The following is a 15,357-nucleotide window of genomic DNA, read 5'->3' on the forward strand; positions in this document are numbered from 1 at the left end:
CCACGAAGCTGCCTGGTGTCACAGGTGTTCCCTGGCAGGGGGAAGTCCGCTAATTACCTCCCCTGTCCATGGGGAGGCACAAGATGCTACCTGCTTTTCCAGCCCAACACCCGACTTTCACCGGCAGCCCGCAGTGGGAGGGATTCGGGGAAGACACTCGAAGGGCTCCTAGGAGATCCCGGGTGCTGCAGACAGAAGACGGAACCTCCCCACACTCAGAATTCCGGAACACGGCTGACTGTGTGGGGGAGGTTCGGGGCCGCCCTCCACGCAGCTGCCTGGTGTCACAGGTGTTCCCTGGCAGGGGGAAGTCCGCTAATTACCTCCCTTGTCCATGGGGAGGCACAAGATGCTACCTGATTTTCCAGCCCAACCCCCTCCTTTCCCCGGCAGCCCGCAAAGGGAGGGAATGGGGAAGACACTCGAAAGGCTCCTAGGAGAACCCGGGTGCTGCAGACAGAAGACGGAACCTCCCCACACTCAGAATTCCGCAACACGTGTGACTGCCTGGGTGAGGTTTAGGGCCGCACTCCACGCAGCTGCCTGCTGTCACAGGTGTTCCCTGGCAGGGGGAATTCCGCTAATTACCTCCCCTGTCCATGGGGAGGCACTAGAAGCTACCAGATTTTCCAGCCCAACCCCCGCCGTTCCCCGGCTGCCCGCACTGGGAGGGACTCGAGGAAGACTCTCGAAGGGCTCCTAGGAGATCCCGGGTGCTGCAGACAGAAGACGGAACCTCCCCACACTCAGAATTCCGGAACACGATTGACTGTGTGGGGGAGGTTCGGGGCCGCCCTCCACGCAGCTGACTGGTGTCACAGGTGTTCCCTGGCAGGGGGAAGTCCGCTAATTACCTCCCCTGTCCATGGGGAGGCACTAGATGCTACCTGAGTTTCCAGCCCAACCCCCGCCTTTCCCTGGCAGCCCGCAGTGTGAGGGATTCGGGGAAGACACTCGAAGGGCTCCTAGGAGATCCCGGGTGCTGCAGACAGAAGACGGAACCTCCCCACACTCAGAATTCCGGAACACGGCTGACTGTGTGGGGGAGGTTCGGGGCCGCCCTCCACGCAGCTGCCTGGTGTCACAGGTGTTCCCTGGCAGGGGGAAGTCCGCTAATTACCTCCCTTGTCCATGGGGAGGCACAAGATGCTACCTGCTTTTCCAGCCCAACCCCCGCCTTTCCCCGGCAGCCCGCACAGGGAGGGACTGGGGAAGACACTCGAAAGGCTCCTAGGAGAACCCGGGTTCTGCAGACAGAAGACGGAACCTCCCCACACTCAGAAATCTGGAACACGTGTGACTGTGTGGGTGAGGTTTAGGGCCGCACACCACGCAGCTGCCTTGTGTCACAGCTGTTCCCTGGCAGGGGGAATTCCGCTAAATACCTCCCCTGTCCATGGGGAGGCACTAGATGCTACCTGCTTTTCCAGCCCAAACCCCGCCATTCCCTGGCTGCCCGCACTGGGAGGGACTCCGGGAAGACTCTCCAAGGGCTCCTAGGAGATCCCGGTTGCTGCAGACAGAAGACAGAACCTCCCCACACTCAGAAATCCGGAACACGGCTGACTGTGTGGTCGAGGTTTGGGGCCGCCGTCCACGCAGCTGAGTGGTGTCACAGGTGTTCCCTGGCAGGGGGAAGACCGCTAATTACCTCCCCTGTCCATGGGGAGGCACTAGATGCTACCTGAGTTTCCAGCCCAACCCCCGCAGTTCCCTGGCTGCCCGCAATGGGAGGGACTCGGGGAAGACTCTCGAAGGGCTCCTAGGAGATCCCAGGTGCTGCAGACAGAAGACGGATCCTCCCCACACTCAGAATTCCGGAACACGGCTGACTGTGTGGGGGAGGTTCGGGGCCGCCCTCCACGAAGCTGCCTGGTGTCACAGGTGTTCCCTGGCAGGGGGAAGTCCGCTAATTACCTCCCCTGTCCATGGGGAGGCACAAGATGCTACCTGCTTTTCCAGCCCAACACCCGACTTTCACCGGCAGCCCGCAGTGGGAGGGATTCGGGGAAGACACTCGAAGGGCTCCTAGGAGATCCCGGGTGCTGCAGACAGAAGACGGAACCTCCCCACACTCAGAATTCCGGAACACGGCTGACTGTGTGGGGGAGGTTCGGGGCCGCCCTCCACGCAGCTGCCTGGTGTCACAGGTGTTCCCTGGCAGGGGGAAGTCCGCTAATTACCTCCCTTGTCCATGGGGAGGCACAAGATGCTACCTGATTTTCCAGCCCAACCCCCTCCTTTCCCCGGCAGCCCGCAAAGGGAGGGAATGGGGAAGACACTCGAAAGGCTCCTAGGAGAACCCGGGTGCTGCAGACAGAAGACGGAACCTCCCCACACTCAGAATTCCGCAACACGTGTGACTGCCTGGGTGAGGTTTAGGGCCGCACTCCACGCAGCTGCCTGCTGTCACAGGTGTTCCCTGGCAGGGGGAATTCCGCTAATTACCTCCCCTGTCCATGGGGAGGCACTAGAAGCTACCAGATTTTCCAGCCCAACCCCCGCCGTTCCCCGGCTGCCCGCACTGGGAGGGACTCGAGGAAGACTCTCGAAGGGCTCCTAGGAGATCCCGGGTGCTGCAGACAGAAGACGGAACCTCCCCACACTCAGAATTCCGGAACACGATTGACTGTGTGGGGGAGGTTCGGGGCCGCCCTCCACGCAGCTGACTGGTGTCACAGGTGTTCCCTGGCAGGGGGAAGTCCGCTAATTACCTCCCCTGTCCATGGGGAGGCACTAGATGCTACCTGAGTTTCCAGCACAACCCCCGCCTTTCCCCGGCAGTCCGCAGTGTGAGGGATTCGGGGAAGACACTCGAAGGGCTCCTAGGAGATCCCGGGTGCTGCAGACAGAAGACGGATCCTCCCCACACTCAGAATTCCGGAACACGGCTGACTGTGTGGGGGAGGTTCGGGGCTGCCCTCCACGCAGCTGCCTGGTGTCACAGGTGTTCCCTGGCAGGGGGAAGTCCGCTAATTACCTCCCCTGTCCATGGGGAGGCACAAGATGCTACCTGCTTTTCCAGCCCAACCCCCGACTTTCCCCGGCAGCCCGCACAGGGAGGGACTCTGGGAAGACACTCGAAGGGCTCCTAGGAGATCCCGTGTGCTGCAGACAGAAGACGGAACCTCCCCACACTCAGAATTCCGGAACACGGTTGACTGTGTGGGGAAGTTTCGGGGCCGCCCTCCACGCAGCTGCCTGGTGTCACAGGTGTTCCCTGGCAAGGTGAAGTCCGCTAATTACCTCCCCTGTCCATGGGGAGGCACAAGATGCTACCAGCTTTTCCAGCACAACCCCCTCCTTTCCCCGGCAGCCCGCACAGTGAGGGACTGGGGGAAGACACTCGAAAGGCTCCTAGGTGAACCCGGGTGCTGCAGACAGAAGACGGAACCTCCCCACACTCAGAATTCCGGAACACGGCTGACTGTGTGGGGGAGGTTCGGGGCCGCCCTCCACGCAGCTGCCTGGTGTCACAGGTGTTCCCTGGCAGGGGGAAGTCCGCTAATTACGTCCCTTGTCCATGGGGTGGCACAAGATGCTACCTGCTTTTCCAGCCCAACCTCCGCCATTCCCCGGCAGCCCGCACAGTGAGGGACTGGGGGAAGACACTCGAAGGACTCCTAGGGGAACCCGGATGCTGCAGACATAAGACGGAACCTCCCCACACTCAGAATTCCGGAAAACGCCTGACTGTGTGGGGGAGGTTCGGGGCCGCCCTCCACGCAGCTGCCTGGTGTCACAGGTGTTCCCTGGCAGGGGGAAGTCCGCTAATTACCTCCCCTGTCCATTGGGAGGCACAAGATGCTACCTGCTTTTTCAGCACAACCCCCTCCTTTCACCGGCAGCCCGAAGTGGGAGGGATTCTGGGAAGACACTCGAAGGGCTCCTAGGAGATCCCGGGTGCTGCAGACAGAAGACGGAACCTCCCCACACTCAGAATTCCGGAACACGGCTGACTGTGTGGGGGAGGTTCGGGGCCGCCCTCCACGCAGCTGCCTGGTGTCACAGGTGTTCCCTGGCAGGGGGAAGTCCGCTAATTACCTCCCTTGTCCATGGGGAGGCACAAGATGCTACCTGCTTTTCCAGCCCAACCCCCGCCTTTCCCTGGCAGCCCGCACAGGGAGGGACTCTGGGAAGACACTCGAAGGGCTCCTAGGCGATCCCGGGTGCTGCAGACAGAAGACGGATCCTCCCCACACTCAGAATTCCGGAACACGGCTGACTGTGTGGGGGAGGTTCGGGGCCGCCCTCCACGCAGCTGCCTGGTGTCACAGGTGTTCCCTGGCAGGGGGAAGTCCGCTAATTACGTCCCTTGTCCATGGGGAGGCACAAGATGCTACCTGATTTTCCAGCCCAACCTCCGCCATTCCCCGGCAGCCCGCACAGTGAAGGACTGGGGTAAGACACTCGAAGGGCTCCTAGGTGAACCCGGATGCTGCAGACATAAGACGGAACCTCCCCACACTCAGAATTCCGGAACACGGCTGACTGTGTGGGGGAGGTTCGGGGCCGCCCTCCACGCAGCTGCCTAGTGTCACAGGTGTTCCCTGGCAGGGGGAAGTCCGCTAATTACCTCCCCTGTCCATGGGGAGGCACTAGATGCTACCTGAGTTTCCAGCCCAACCCCCGCCTTTCCCCGGCAGCCCGCAGTGTGAGGGATTCGGGGAAGACACTCGAAGGGCTCCTAGGAGATCCCGGGTGCTGCATACAGAAGACAGAACCTCCCCACACTCAGAATTCCGGAACACGGTTGACTGTGTGGGGGAGGTTCCGGGCCGCCCTCCACGCAGCTGCCTGGTGTCACAGGTGTTCCCTGGCAGGGGGAATTCCGCTAATTACCTCCCCTGTCCATGGGGAGGCACTAGATGCTACCTGAGTTTCCAGCCCAACCCCCGACTTTCCCCGGCAGCCCGCAGTGTGAGGGATTCGGGGAAGACACTCGAAGGGCTCCTAGGAGATCCCGGGTGCTGCAGACAGAAGACGGAACCTCCCCACACTCAGAATTCCGGAACACGGCTGACTGTGTGGGGGAGTTTCGGGGCCGCCCTCTTCGCAGCTGCCTGGTGTCACAGGTGTTCCCTGGCAGGGGGAAGTCCGCTAATTACCTCCCTTGTCCATGGGGAGGCACAAGATGCTACCTGCTTTTCCAGCCCAACCCCCTCCTTTCCCCGGCAGCCCGCAAAGTGAGGGAATGGGGGAAGACACTCGAAAGGCTCCTAGGAGAACCCGGGTGCTGCAGACAGAAGACGGAACCTCCCCACACTCAGAATTCCGGAACACGTGTGACTGCGTGGGTGAGGTTTAGGGCCGCACTCCACGCAGCTGCCTGCTGTCACAGGTGTTCCCTGGCAGGGGGAATTCCGCTAATTACCTCCCCTGTCCATGGGGAGGCACTAGATGCTACCTGCGTTTCCAGTCCAAACCCCGCCTTTCCCTGGCTGCCCGCACTGGGAGGGACTCGGGGAAGACTCTCGAAGGGCTCCTAGGAGATCCCGGGTGCTGCAGACAGAAGACGGAACCTCCCCACACTCAGAATTCCGGAACACGGCTGACTGTGTGGGGGAGGTTCGGGGCCGCCCTCCACGCAGCTGCCTGGTGTCACAGGTGTTCCCTGGCAGGGGGAAGTCCGCTAATTACCTCCCCTGTCCATGGGGAGGCACTAGATGCTACCTGAGTTTCCAGCCCAACCCCCGCCTTTCCCCGGCAGCCCGCAGTGTGAGGGATTCGGGGAAGACACTCGAAGGGCTCCTAGGAGATCCCGGGTGCTGCAGACAGAAGACGGAACCTCCCCACACTCAGAATTCCGGAACACGGCTGACTGTGTAGGGGAGTTTCGGGGCCGCCCTCCACGCAGCTGCCTGGTGTCACAGGTGTTCCCTGGCAGGGGGAAGTCCGCTAATTACCTCCCTTGTCCATGGGGAGGCACAAGATGCTACCTGCTTTTCCAGCCCAACCCCCGCCTTTCCCCGGCAGCCCGCAAAGTGAGGGACTGGGGGAAGACACTCGAAAGGCTCCTAGGAGAACCCGGGTGCTGCAGACAGAAGACGGAACCTCCCCACACTCAGAAATCTGGAACACGTGTGACTGTGTGGGTGAGGTTTAGGGCCGCACACCACGCAGCTGCCTTGTGTCACAGGTGTTCCCTGGAAGGGGGAATTCCGCTAAACACCTCCCCTGTCCATGGGGAGGCACTAGATGCTACCTGCTTTTCCAGCCCAAACCCCGCCATTCCCTGGCTGCCCGCACTGGGAGGGACTCGGGGAAGACTCTCGAAGGGCTCCTAGGAGATCCCCGGTGCTGCAGACAGAAGACAGAACCTCCCCACACTCAGAATTCCGGAACACGGCTGACTGTGTGGTCGAGGTTTGGGGCCGCCATCCACGCAGCTGACTGGTGTCACAGGTGTTCCCTGGCAGGGGGAAGACCGCTAATTACCTCCCCTGTCCATGGGGAGGCACTAGATGCTACCTGAGTTTCCAGCCCAACCCCCGCAGTTCCCCGGCTGCCCGCACTGGGAGGGACTCGGGGAAGACTCTCGAAGGGCTCCTGGGAGATCCCGGTTGCTGCAGACAGAAGACGGATCCTCCCCACACTCAGAATTCCCGAACACGGCTGACTGTGTGGTCGAGGTTTGGGGCCGCCGTCCACGCAGCTGAGTGGTGTCACAGGTGTTCCCTGGCAGGGGGAAGACCGCTAATTACCTCCCCTGTCCATGGGGAGGCACTAGATGCTACCTGAGTTTCCAGCCCAACCCCCGCAGTTCCCTGGCTGCCCGCAATGGGAGGGACTCGGGGAAGACTCTCGAAGGGCTCCTAGGAGATCCCAGGTGCTGCAGACAGAAGACGGATCCTCCCCACACTCAGAATTCCGGAACACGGCTGACTGTGTGGGGGAGGTTCGGGGCCGCCCTCCACGAAGCTGCCTGGTGTCACAGGTGTTCCCTGGCAGGGGGAAGTCCGCTAATTACCTCCCCTGTCCATGGGGAGGCACAAGATGCTACCTGCTTTTCCAGCCCAACACCCGACTTTCACCGGCAGCCCGCAGTGGGAGGGATTCGGGGAAGACACTCGAAGGGCTCCTAGGAGATCCCGGGTGCTGCAGACAGAAGACGGAACCTCCCCACACTCAGAATTCCGGAACACGGCTGACTGTGTGGGGGAGGTTCGGGGCCGCCCTCCACGCAGCTGCCTGGTGTCACAGGTGTTCCCTGGCAGGGGGAAGTCCGCTAATTACCTCCCTTGTCCATGGGGAGGCACAAGATGCTACCTGATTTTCCAGCCCAACCCCCTCCTTTCCCCGGCAGCCCGCAAAGGGAGGGAATGGGGAAGACACTCGAAAGGCTCCTAGGAGAACCCGGGTGCTGCAGACAGAAGACGGAACCTCCCCACACTCAGAATTCCGCAACACGTGTGACTGCCTGGGTGAGGTTTAGGGCCGCACTCCACGCAGCTGCCTGCTGTCACAGGTGTTCCCTGGCAGGGGGAATTCCGCTAATTACCTCCCCTGTCCATGGGGAGGCACTAGAAGCTACCAGATTTTCCAGCCCAACCCCCGCCGTTCCCCGGCTGCCCGCACTGGGAGGGACTCGAGGAAGACTCTCGAAGGGCTCCTAGGAGATCCCGGGTGCTGCAGACAGAAGACGGAACCTCCCCACACTCAGAATTCCGGAACACGATTGACTGTGTGGGGGAGGTTCGGGGCCGCCCTCCACGCAGCTGACTGGTGTCACAGGTGTTCCCTGGCAGGGGGAAGTCCGCTAATTACCTCCCCTGTCCATGGGGAGGCACTAGATGCTACCTGAGTTTCCAGCACAACCCCCGCCTTTCCCCGGCAGTCCGCAGTGTGAGGGATTCGGGGAAGACACTCGAAGGGCTCCTAGGAGATCCCGGGTGCTGCAGACAGAAGACGGATCCTCCCCACACTCAGAATTCCGGAACACGGCTGACTGTGTGGGGGAGGTTCGGGGCTGCCCTCCACGCAGCTGCCTGGTGTCACAGGTGTTCCCTGGCAGGGGGAAGTCCGCTAATTACCTCCCCTGTCCATGGGGAGGCACAAGATGCTACCTGCTTTTCCAGCCCAACCCCCGACTTTCCCCGGCAGCCCGCACAGGGAGGGACTCTGGGAAGACACTCGAAGGGCTCCTAGGAGATCCCGTGTGCTGCAGACAGAAGACGGAACCTCCCCACACTCAGAATTCCGGAACACGGTTGACTGTGTGGGGAAGTTTCGGGGCCGCCCTCCACGCAGCTGCCTGGTGTCACAGGTGTTCCCTGGCAAGGTGAAGTCCGCTAATTACCTCCCCTGTCCATGGGGAGGCACAAGATGCTACCAGCTTTTCCAGCACAACCCCCTCCTTTCCCCGGCAGCCCGCACAGTGAGGGACTGGGGGAAGACACTCGAAAGGCTCCTAGGTGAACCCGGGTGCTGCAGACAGAAGACGGAACCTCCCCACACTCAGAATTCCGGAACACGGCTGACTGTGTGGGGGAGGTTCGGGGCCGCCCTCCACGCAGCTGCCTGGTGTCACAGGTGTTCCCTGGCAGGGGGAAGTCCGCTAATTACGTCCCTTGTCCATGGGGTGGCACAAGATGCTACCTGCTTTTCCAGCCCAACCTCCGCCATTCCCCGGCAGCCCGCACAGTGAGGGACTGGGGGAAGACACTCGAAGGGCTCCTAGGGGAACCCGGATGCTGCAGACATAAGACGGAACCTCCCCACACTCAGAATTCCGGAAAACGCCTGACTGTGTGGGGGAGGTTCGGGGCCGCCCTCCACGCAGCTGCCTGGTGTCACAGGTGTTCCCTGGCAGGGGGAAGTCCGCTAATTACCTCCCCTGTCCATTGGGAGGCACAAGATGCTACCTGCTTTTTCAGCACAACCCCCTCCTTTCACCGGCAGCCCGAAGTGGGAGGGATTCTGGGAAGACACTCGAAGGGCTCCTAGGAGATCCCGGGTGCTGCAGACAGAAGACGGAACCTCCCCACACTCAGAATTCCGGAACACGGCTGACTGTGTGGGGGAGGTTCGGGGCCGCCCTCCACGCAGCTGCCTGGTGTCACAGGTGTTCCCTGGCAGGGGGAAGTCCGCTAATTACCTCCCTTGTCCATGGGGAGGCACAAGATGCTACCTGCTTTTCCAGCCCAACCCCCGCCTTTCCCTGGCAGCCCGCACAGGGAGGGACTCTGGGAAGACACTCGAAGGGCTCCTAGGCGATCCCGGGTGCTGCAGACAGAAGACGGATCCTCCCCACACTCAGAATTCCGGAACACGGCTGACTGTGTGGGGGAGGTTCGGGGCCGCCCTCCACGCAGCTGCCTGGTGTCACAGGTGTTCCCTGGCAGGGGGAAGTCCGCTAATTACGTCCCTTGTCCATGGGGAGGCACAAGATGCTACCTGATTTTCCAGCCCAACCTCCGCCATTCCCCGGCAGCCCGCACAGTGAAGGACTGGGGTAAGACACTCGAAGGGCTCCTAGGTGAACCCGGATGCTGCAGACATAAGACGGAACCTCCCCACACTCAGAATTCCGGAACACGGCTGACTGTGTGGGGGAGGTTCGGGGCCGCCCTCCACGCAGCTGCCTGGTGTCACAGGTGTTCCCTGGCAGGGGGAAGTCCGCTAATTACCTCCCCTGTCCATGGGGAGGCACTAGATGCTACCTGAGTTTCCAGCCCAACCCCCGCCTTTCCCCGGCAGCCCGCAGTGTGAGGGATTCGGGGAAGACACTCGAAGGGCTCCTAGGAGATCCCGGGTGCTGCATACAGAAGACAGAACCTCCCCACACTCAGAATTCCGGAACACGGTTGACTGTGTGGGGGAGGTTCCGGGCCGCCCTCCACGCAGCTGCCTGGTGTCACAGGTGTTCCCTGGCAGGGGGAATTCCGCTAATTACCTCCCCTGTCCATGGGGAGGCACTAGATGCTACCTGAGTTTCCAGCCCAACCCCCGACTTTCCCCGGCAGCCCGCAGTGTGAGGGATTCGGGGAAGACACTCGAAGGGCTCCTAGGAGATCCCGGGTGCTGCAGACAGAAGACGGAACCTCCCCACACTCAGAATTCCGGAACACGGCTGACTGTGTGGGGGAGTTTCGGGGCCGCCCTCTTCGCAGCTGCCTGGTGTCACAGGTGTTCCCTGGCAGGGGGAAGTCCGCTAATTACCTCCCTTGTCCATGGGGAGGCACAAGATGCTACCTGCTTTTCCAGCCCAACCCCCTCCTTTCCCCGGCAGCCCGCAAAGTGAGGGAATGGGGGAAGACACTCGAAAGGCTCCTAGGAGAACCCGGGTGCTGCAGACAGAAGACGGAACCTCCCCACACTCAGAATTCCGGAACACGTGTGACTGCGTGGGTGAGGTTTAGGGCCGCACTCCACGCAGCTGCCTGCTGTCACAGGTGTTCCCTGGCAGGGGGAATTCCGCTAATTACCTCCCCTGTCCATGGGGAGGCACTAGATGCTACCTGCGTTTCCAGTCCAAACCCCGCCTTTCCCTGGCTGCCCGCACTGGGAGGGACTCGGGGAAGACTCTCGAAGGGCTCCTAGGAGATCCCGGGTGCTGCAGACAGAAGACGGAACCTCCCCACACTCAGAATTCCGGAACACGGCTGACTGTGTGGGGGAGGTTCGGGGCCGCCCTCCACGCAGCTGCCTGGTGTCACAGGTGTTCCCTGGCAGGGGGAAGTCCGCTAATTACCTCCCCTGTCCATGGGGAGGCACTAGATGCTACCTGAGTTTCCAGCCCAACCCCCGCCTTTCCCCGGCAGCCCGCAGTGTGAGGGATTCGGGGAAGACACTCGAAGGGCTCCTAGGAGATCCCGGGTGCTGCAGACAGAAGACGGAACCTCCCCACACTCAGAATTCCGGAACACGGCTGACTGTGTAGGGGAGTTTCGGGGCCGCCCTCCACGCAGCTGCCTGGTGTCACAGGTGTTCCCTGGCAGGGGGAAGTCCGCTAATTACCTCCCTTGTCCATGGGGAGGCACAAGATGCTACCTGCTTTTCCAGCCCAACCCCCGCCTTTCCCCGGCAGCCCGCAAAGTGAGGGACTGGGGGAAGACACTCGAAAGGCTCCTAGGAGAACCCGGGTGCTGCAGACAGAAGACGGAACCTCCCCACACTCAGAAATCTGGAACACGTGTGACTGTGTGGGTGAGGTTTAGGGCCGCACACCACGCAGCTGCCTTGTGTCACAGGTGTTCCCTGGAAGGGGGAATTCCGCTAAACACCTCCCCTGTCCATGGGGAGGCACTAGATGCTACCTGCTTTTCCAGCCCAAACCCCGCCATTCCCTGGCTGCCCGCACTGGGAGGGACTCGGGGAAGACTCTCGAAGGGCTCCTAGGAGATCCCCGGTGCTGCAGACAGAAGACAGAACCTCCCCACACTCAAAATTCCGGAACACGGCTGACTGTGTGGTCGAGGTTTGGGGCCGCCGTCCACGCAGCTGACTGGTGTCACAGGTGTTCCCTGGCAGGGGGAAGACCGCTAATTACCTCCCCTGTCCATGGGGAGGCACTAGATGCTACCTGAGTTTCCAGCCCAACCCCCGCAGTTCCCCGGCTGCCCGCACTGGGAGGGACTCGGGGAAGACTCTCGAAGGGCTCCTGGGAGATCCCGGTTGCTGCAGACAGAAGACGGATCCTCCCCACACTCAGAATTCCCGAACACGGCTGACTGTGTGGGGGAGGTTCGGGGCCGCCCTCCACGCAGCTGCCTGGTGTCACAGGTGTTCCCTGGCAGGGGGAAGTCCGCTAATTACCTCCCTTGTCCATGGGGAGGCACAAGATGCTACCTGCTTTTCCAGCCCAACCCCCTCCTTTCCCCGGCAGCCCGCAAAGGGAGGGAATGGGGGAAGACACTCGAAAGGCTCCTAGGAGAACCCGGGTGCTGCAGACAGAAGACGGAACCTCCCCACACTCAGAATTCCTGAACACGTGTGACTGCGTGGGTGAGGTTTAGGGCCGCACTCCACGCAGCTGCCTGCTGTCTCAGGTGTTCCCTGGCAGGGGGAAGTCCGCTAATTACCTCCCCCGTCCATGGGGAGGCACTAGATGCTACCTGAGTTTCCAGCCCAACCCCCGCCTTTCCCCGGCAGCCCGCAGTGTGAGGGATTCGGGGAAGACACTCGAAGGGCTCCTAGGAGATCCCGGGTGCTGCAGACAGAAGACGGATCCTCCCCACACTCAGAATTCCGGAACACGGCTGACTGTGTGGGGGAGGTACGGGGCCGCCCTCCACGCAGCTGCCTGGTGTCACAGGTGTTCCCTGGCAGGGGGAAGTCCGCTAATTATCTCCCCTGTCCATGGGGAGGCACAAGATGCTACCTGCTTTTCCAGCCCAACCCCCGCATTTCCCCGGCAGCCCGAAGTGGGAGGGATTCTGGGAAGACACTCGAAGGGCTCCTAGGAGATCCCAGGTGCTGCAGACAGAAGACGGAACCTCCCCACACTCAGAATTCCGGAACACGGCTGACTGTGTGGGGGATGTTCGGGGCCGCCCTCCACGCAGCTGCCTGGTGTCACAGGTGTTCCCTGGCAGGGGGAAGTCCGCTAATTACCTCCCTTATCCATGGGGAGGCACAAGATGCTACCTGCTTTTCCAGCCCAACCCCCGCCTTTCCCCGGCAGCCCGCACAGGGAGGGACTCTGGGAAGACAATCGAAGGGCTCCTAGGTGATCCCGTGTGCTGCAGACAGAAGACGGATCCTCCCCACACTCAGAATTCCGGAACACGTTTGACTGTGTGGGGGAGGTTCGGAGCCGCCCTCCACGAAGCTGCCTGGTGTCACAGGTGTTCCCTGGCAGGGGGAAGTCCGCTAATTACCTCCCCTGTCCATGGGGAGGCACTACATGCTACCTGCTTTTCCAGCCAAACCCCCGCATTTCCCCGGCAGCCCGCACAGGGAGGGACTGGGGGAAGTCACTCGAAGGGCTCCTAGGTGAACCCGGGTGCTGCAGACATAAGACGGAACCTCCCCACACTCAGAATTCCGGAACACGGCTGACTGTGTGGGGGAGGTTCGGGGCCGCCCTCGACGCAGCTGCCTGGTGTCACAAGTGTTCCCTGGCAGGGGGAAGTCCGCTAATTACCTCCCCTGTCCATGGGGAGGCACTAGATGCAACCTGAGTTTCCAGCCCAACCCCTGCCTTTCCCCGGCAGCCCGCAGTGTGAGGGATTCGGGGAAGACACTCGAAGGACTCCTAGGAGATCCCGGGTGCTGCAGACAGAAGACGGAACCTCCCCACACTCAGAATTCCGGAACACGGCTGACTGTGTGGGGGAGGTTCGGGGCCGCCCTCCACGCAGCTGCCTGGTGTCACAGGTGTTCCCTGGCAGGGGGAAGTCCGCTAATTACCTCCCCTGTAAATGGGAAGGCACTACATGCTACCTGCTTTTCCAGCCAAACCCCCGCCTTTCCCCGGCAGCCCGCACAGGGAGGGACTGGGGGAAGACACTCGAAGGGCTCCTAGGTGAACCCGGGTGTTGCAGACATAAGACGGAACCTCCCCACACTCAGAATTCCGGAACACGGCTGACTGTGTGGGGGAGGTTCGGGACCGCCCTCCACGCAGCTGACTGCTGTCACAGGTGTTCCCTGGCAGGGGGAATTCCGCTAATTACCTCCCCTGTCCATGTGGAGGCACTAGATGCTACCTGCTTTTCCAGTCCAATCCCCGCCTTTCCCTGGCTGCCCGCACTGGGAGGGACTCGGGGAAGACTCTCGAATGGCTCCTAGGAAATCCCGGGTGCTGCAGACAGAAGACGGAACCTCCCCACACTCAGAATTCCGGAACACGGCTGACTGTGTGGGGGAGGTTCGGGGCCGCCCTCCACGTAGCTGTCTGGTGTCACAGGTGTTCCCTGGCAGGGGGAAGTCCGCTAATTACCTCCCTTTTCCATGGGGAGGCACAAGATGCTACCTGCTTTTCCAGCCCAACCCCCGCCTTTCCCCGGCAGCCCGCACAGGGAGGGACTGGGGGAAGACACTCGAAAGGCTCCTAGGAGAACCCGGGTGCTGCAGACAGAAGACGGAACCTCCCCACACTCAGAAATCTGGAACACGTGTGACTGTGTGGGTGAGGTTTAGGGCCGCACACCACGCAGCTGCCTTGTGTCACAAGTGTTCCCTGGCAGGGGGAATTCCTCTAAATACCTCCCCTGTCCATGGGGAGGCACTAGATGCTACCTGCTTTTCCAGCCCAAACCCCGCCATTCCCTGGCTGCCCGCACTGGGAGGGACTCGGGGAAGACTCTCGAAGGGCTCCTAGGAGATCCCGGGTGCTGCAGACAGAAGACAGAACCTCCCCACACTCAGAATTCCGGAACACGGCTGACTGTGTGGTCGAGGTTTGGGGCCGCCGTCCACGCAGCTGACTGGTGTCACAGGTGTTCCCTGGCAGGGGGAAGACCGCTAATTTCCTCCCCTGTCCATGGGGAGGCACTAGATGCTACCTGCTTTTCCAGCCCAACCCCCTCCTTTCCCCGGCAGCCCGCACAGTGAGGGACTGGGGGAAGACACTCGAAGGGCTCCTAGGTGAACCCGGGTTCTGCAGACATAAGACGGAACCTCCCCACACTCAGAATTCCGGAACACGGCTGACTGTGTGGGGGAGGTTCGGGGCCGCCCTCCACGCAGCTGCCTGGTGTCACAGGTGTTCCCTGGCAGGGGGAAGTCCGCTAATTACGTCCCTTGTCCATGGGGAGGCACAAGATGCTACCTGCTTTTCCAGCCCAACCTCCGCCATTCCCCGGCAGCCCGCACAGTGAGGGACTGGGGGAAGACACTCGAAGGGCTCCTAGGTGAACCCGGATTCTGCAGACATAAGACGGAACTTCCCCACACTCAGAATTCCGGAACACGGCTGACTGTGTGGGGGAGGTTCGGGGCCGCCCTCCACGCAGCTGCCTGGTGTCACAGGTGTTCCCTGGCAGGGGGAAGTCCGCTAATTACCTCCCCTGTCCATTGGGAGGCACAAGATGCTACCTGCTTTTTCAGCACTACCCCCTCCTTTCACCGGCAGCCCGAAGTGGGAGGGACTCTGGGAAGACACTCGAAGGGCTCCTAGGAGATCCCGTGTGCTGCAGACAGAAGACAGAACCTCCCCACACTCAGAATTCCGGGACACGGCTGACTGTGTGGTCGAGGTTTGGGGCCGCCGTCCACGCAGCTGACTGGTGTCACAGGTGTTCCCTGGCAGGGGGAAGACCGCTAATTACCTCCCCTGTCCATGGGGAGGCACTAGATGCTACCTGAATTTCCAGCCCAACCCCCGCAGTTCCCCGGCTTCCCGCACTGGGAGGGACTCGGGGAAGACTCTCGAAGGGCTCCTAGGAGATCCCGGGTGCTGCAGACAGAAGA

Source organism: Camelus bactrianus, unplaced genomic scaffold, assembly GCF_048773025.1.
Source record: "Camelus bactrianus isolate YW-2024 breed Bactrian camel unplaced genomic scaffold, ASM4877302v1 HiC_scaffold_41, whole genome shotgun sequence".
Lineage (NCBI taxonomy): Eukaryota > Metazoa > Chordata > Mammalia > Artiodactyla > Camelidae > Camelus > Camelus bactrianus.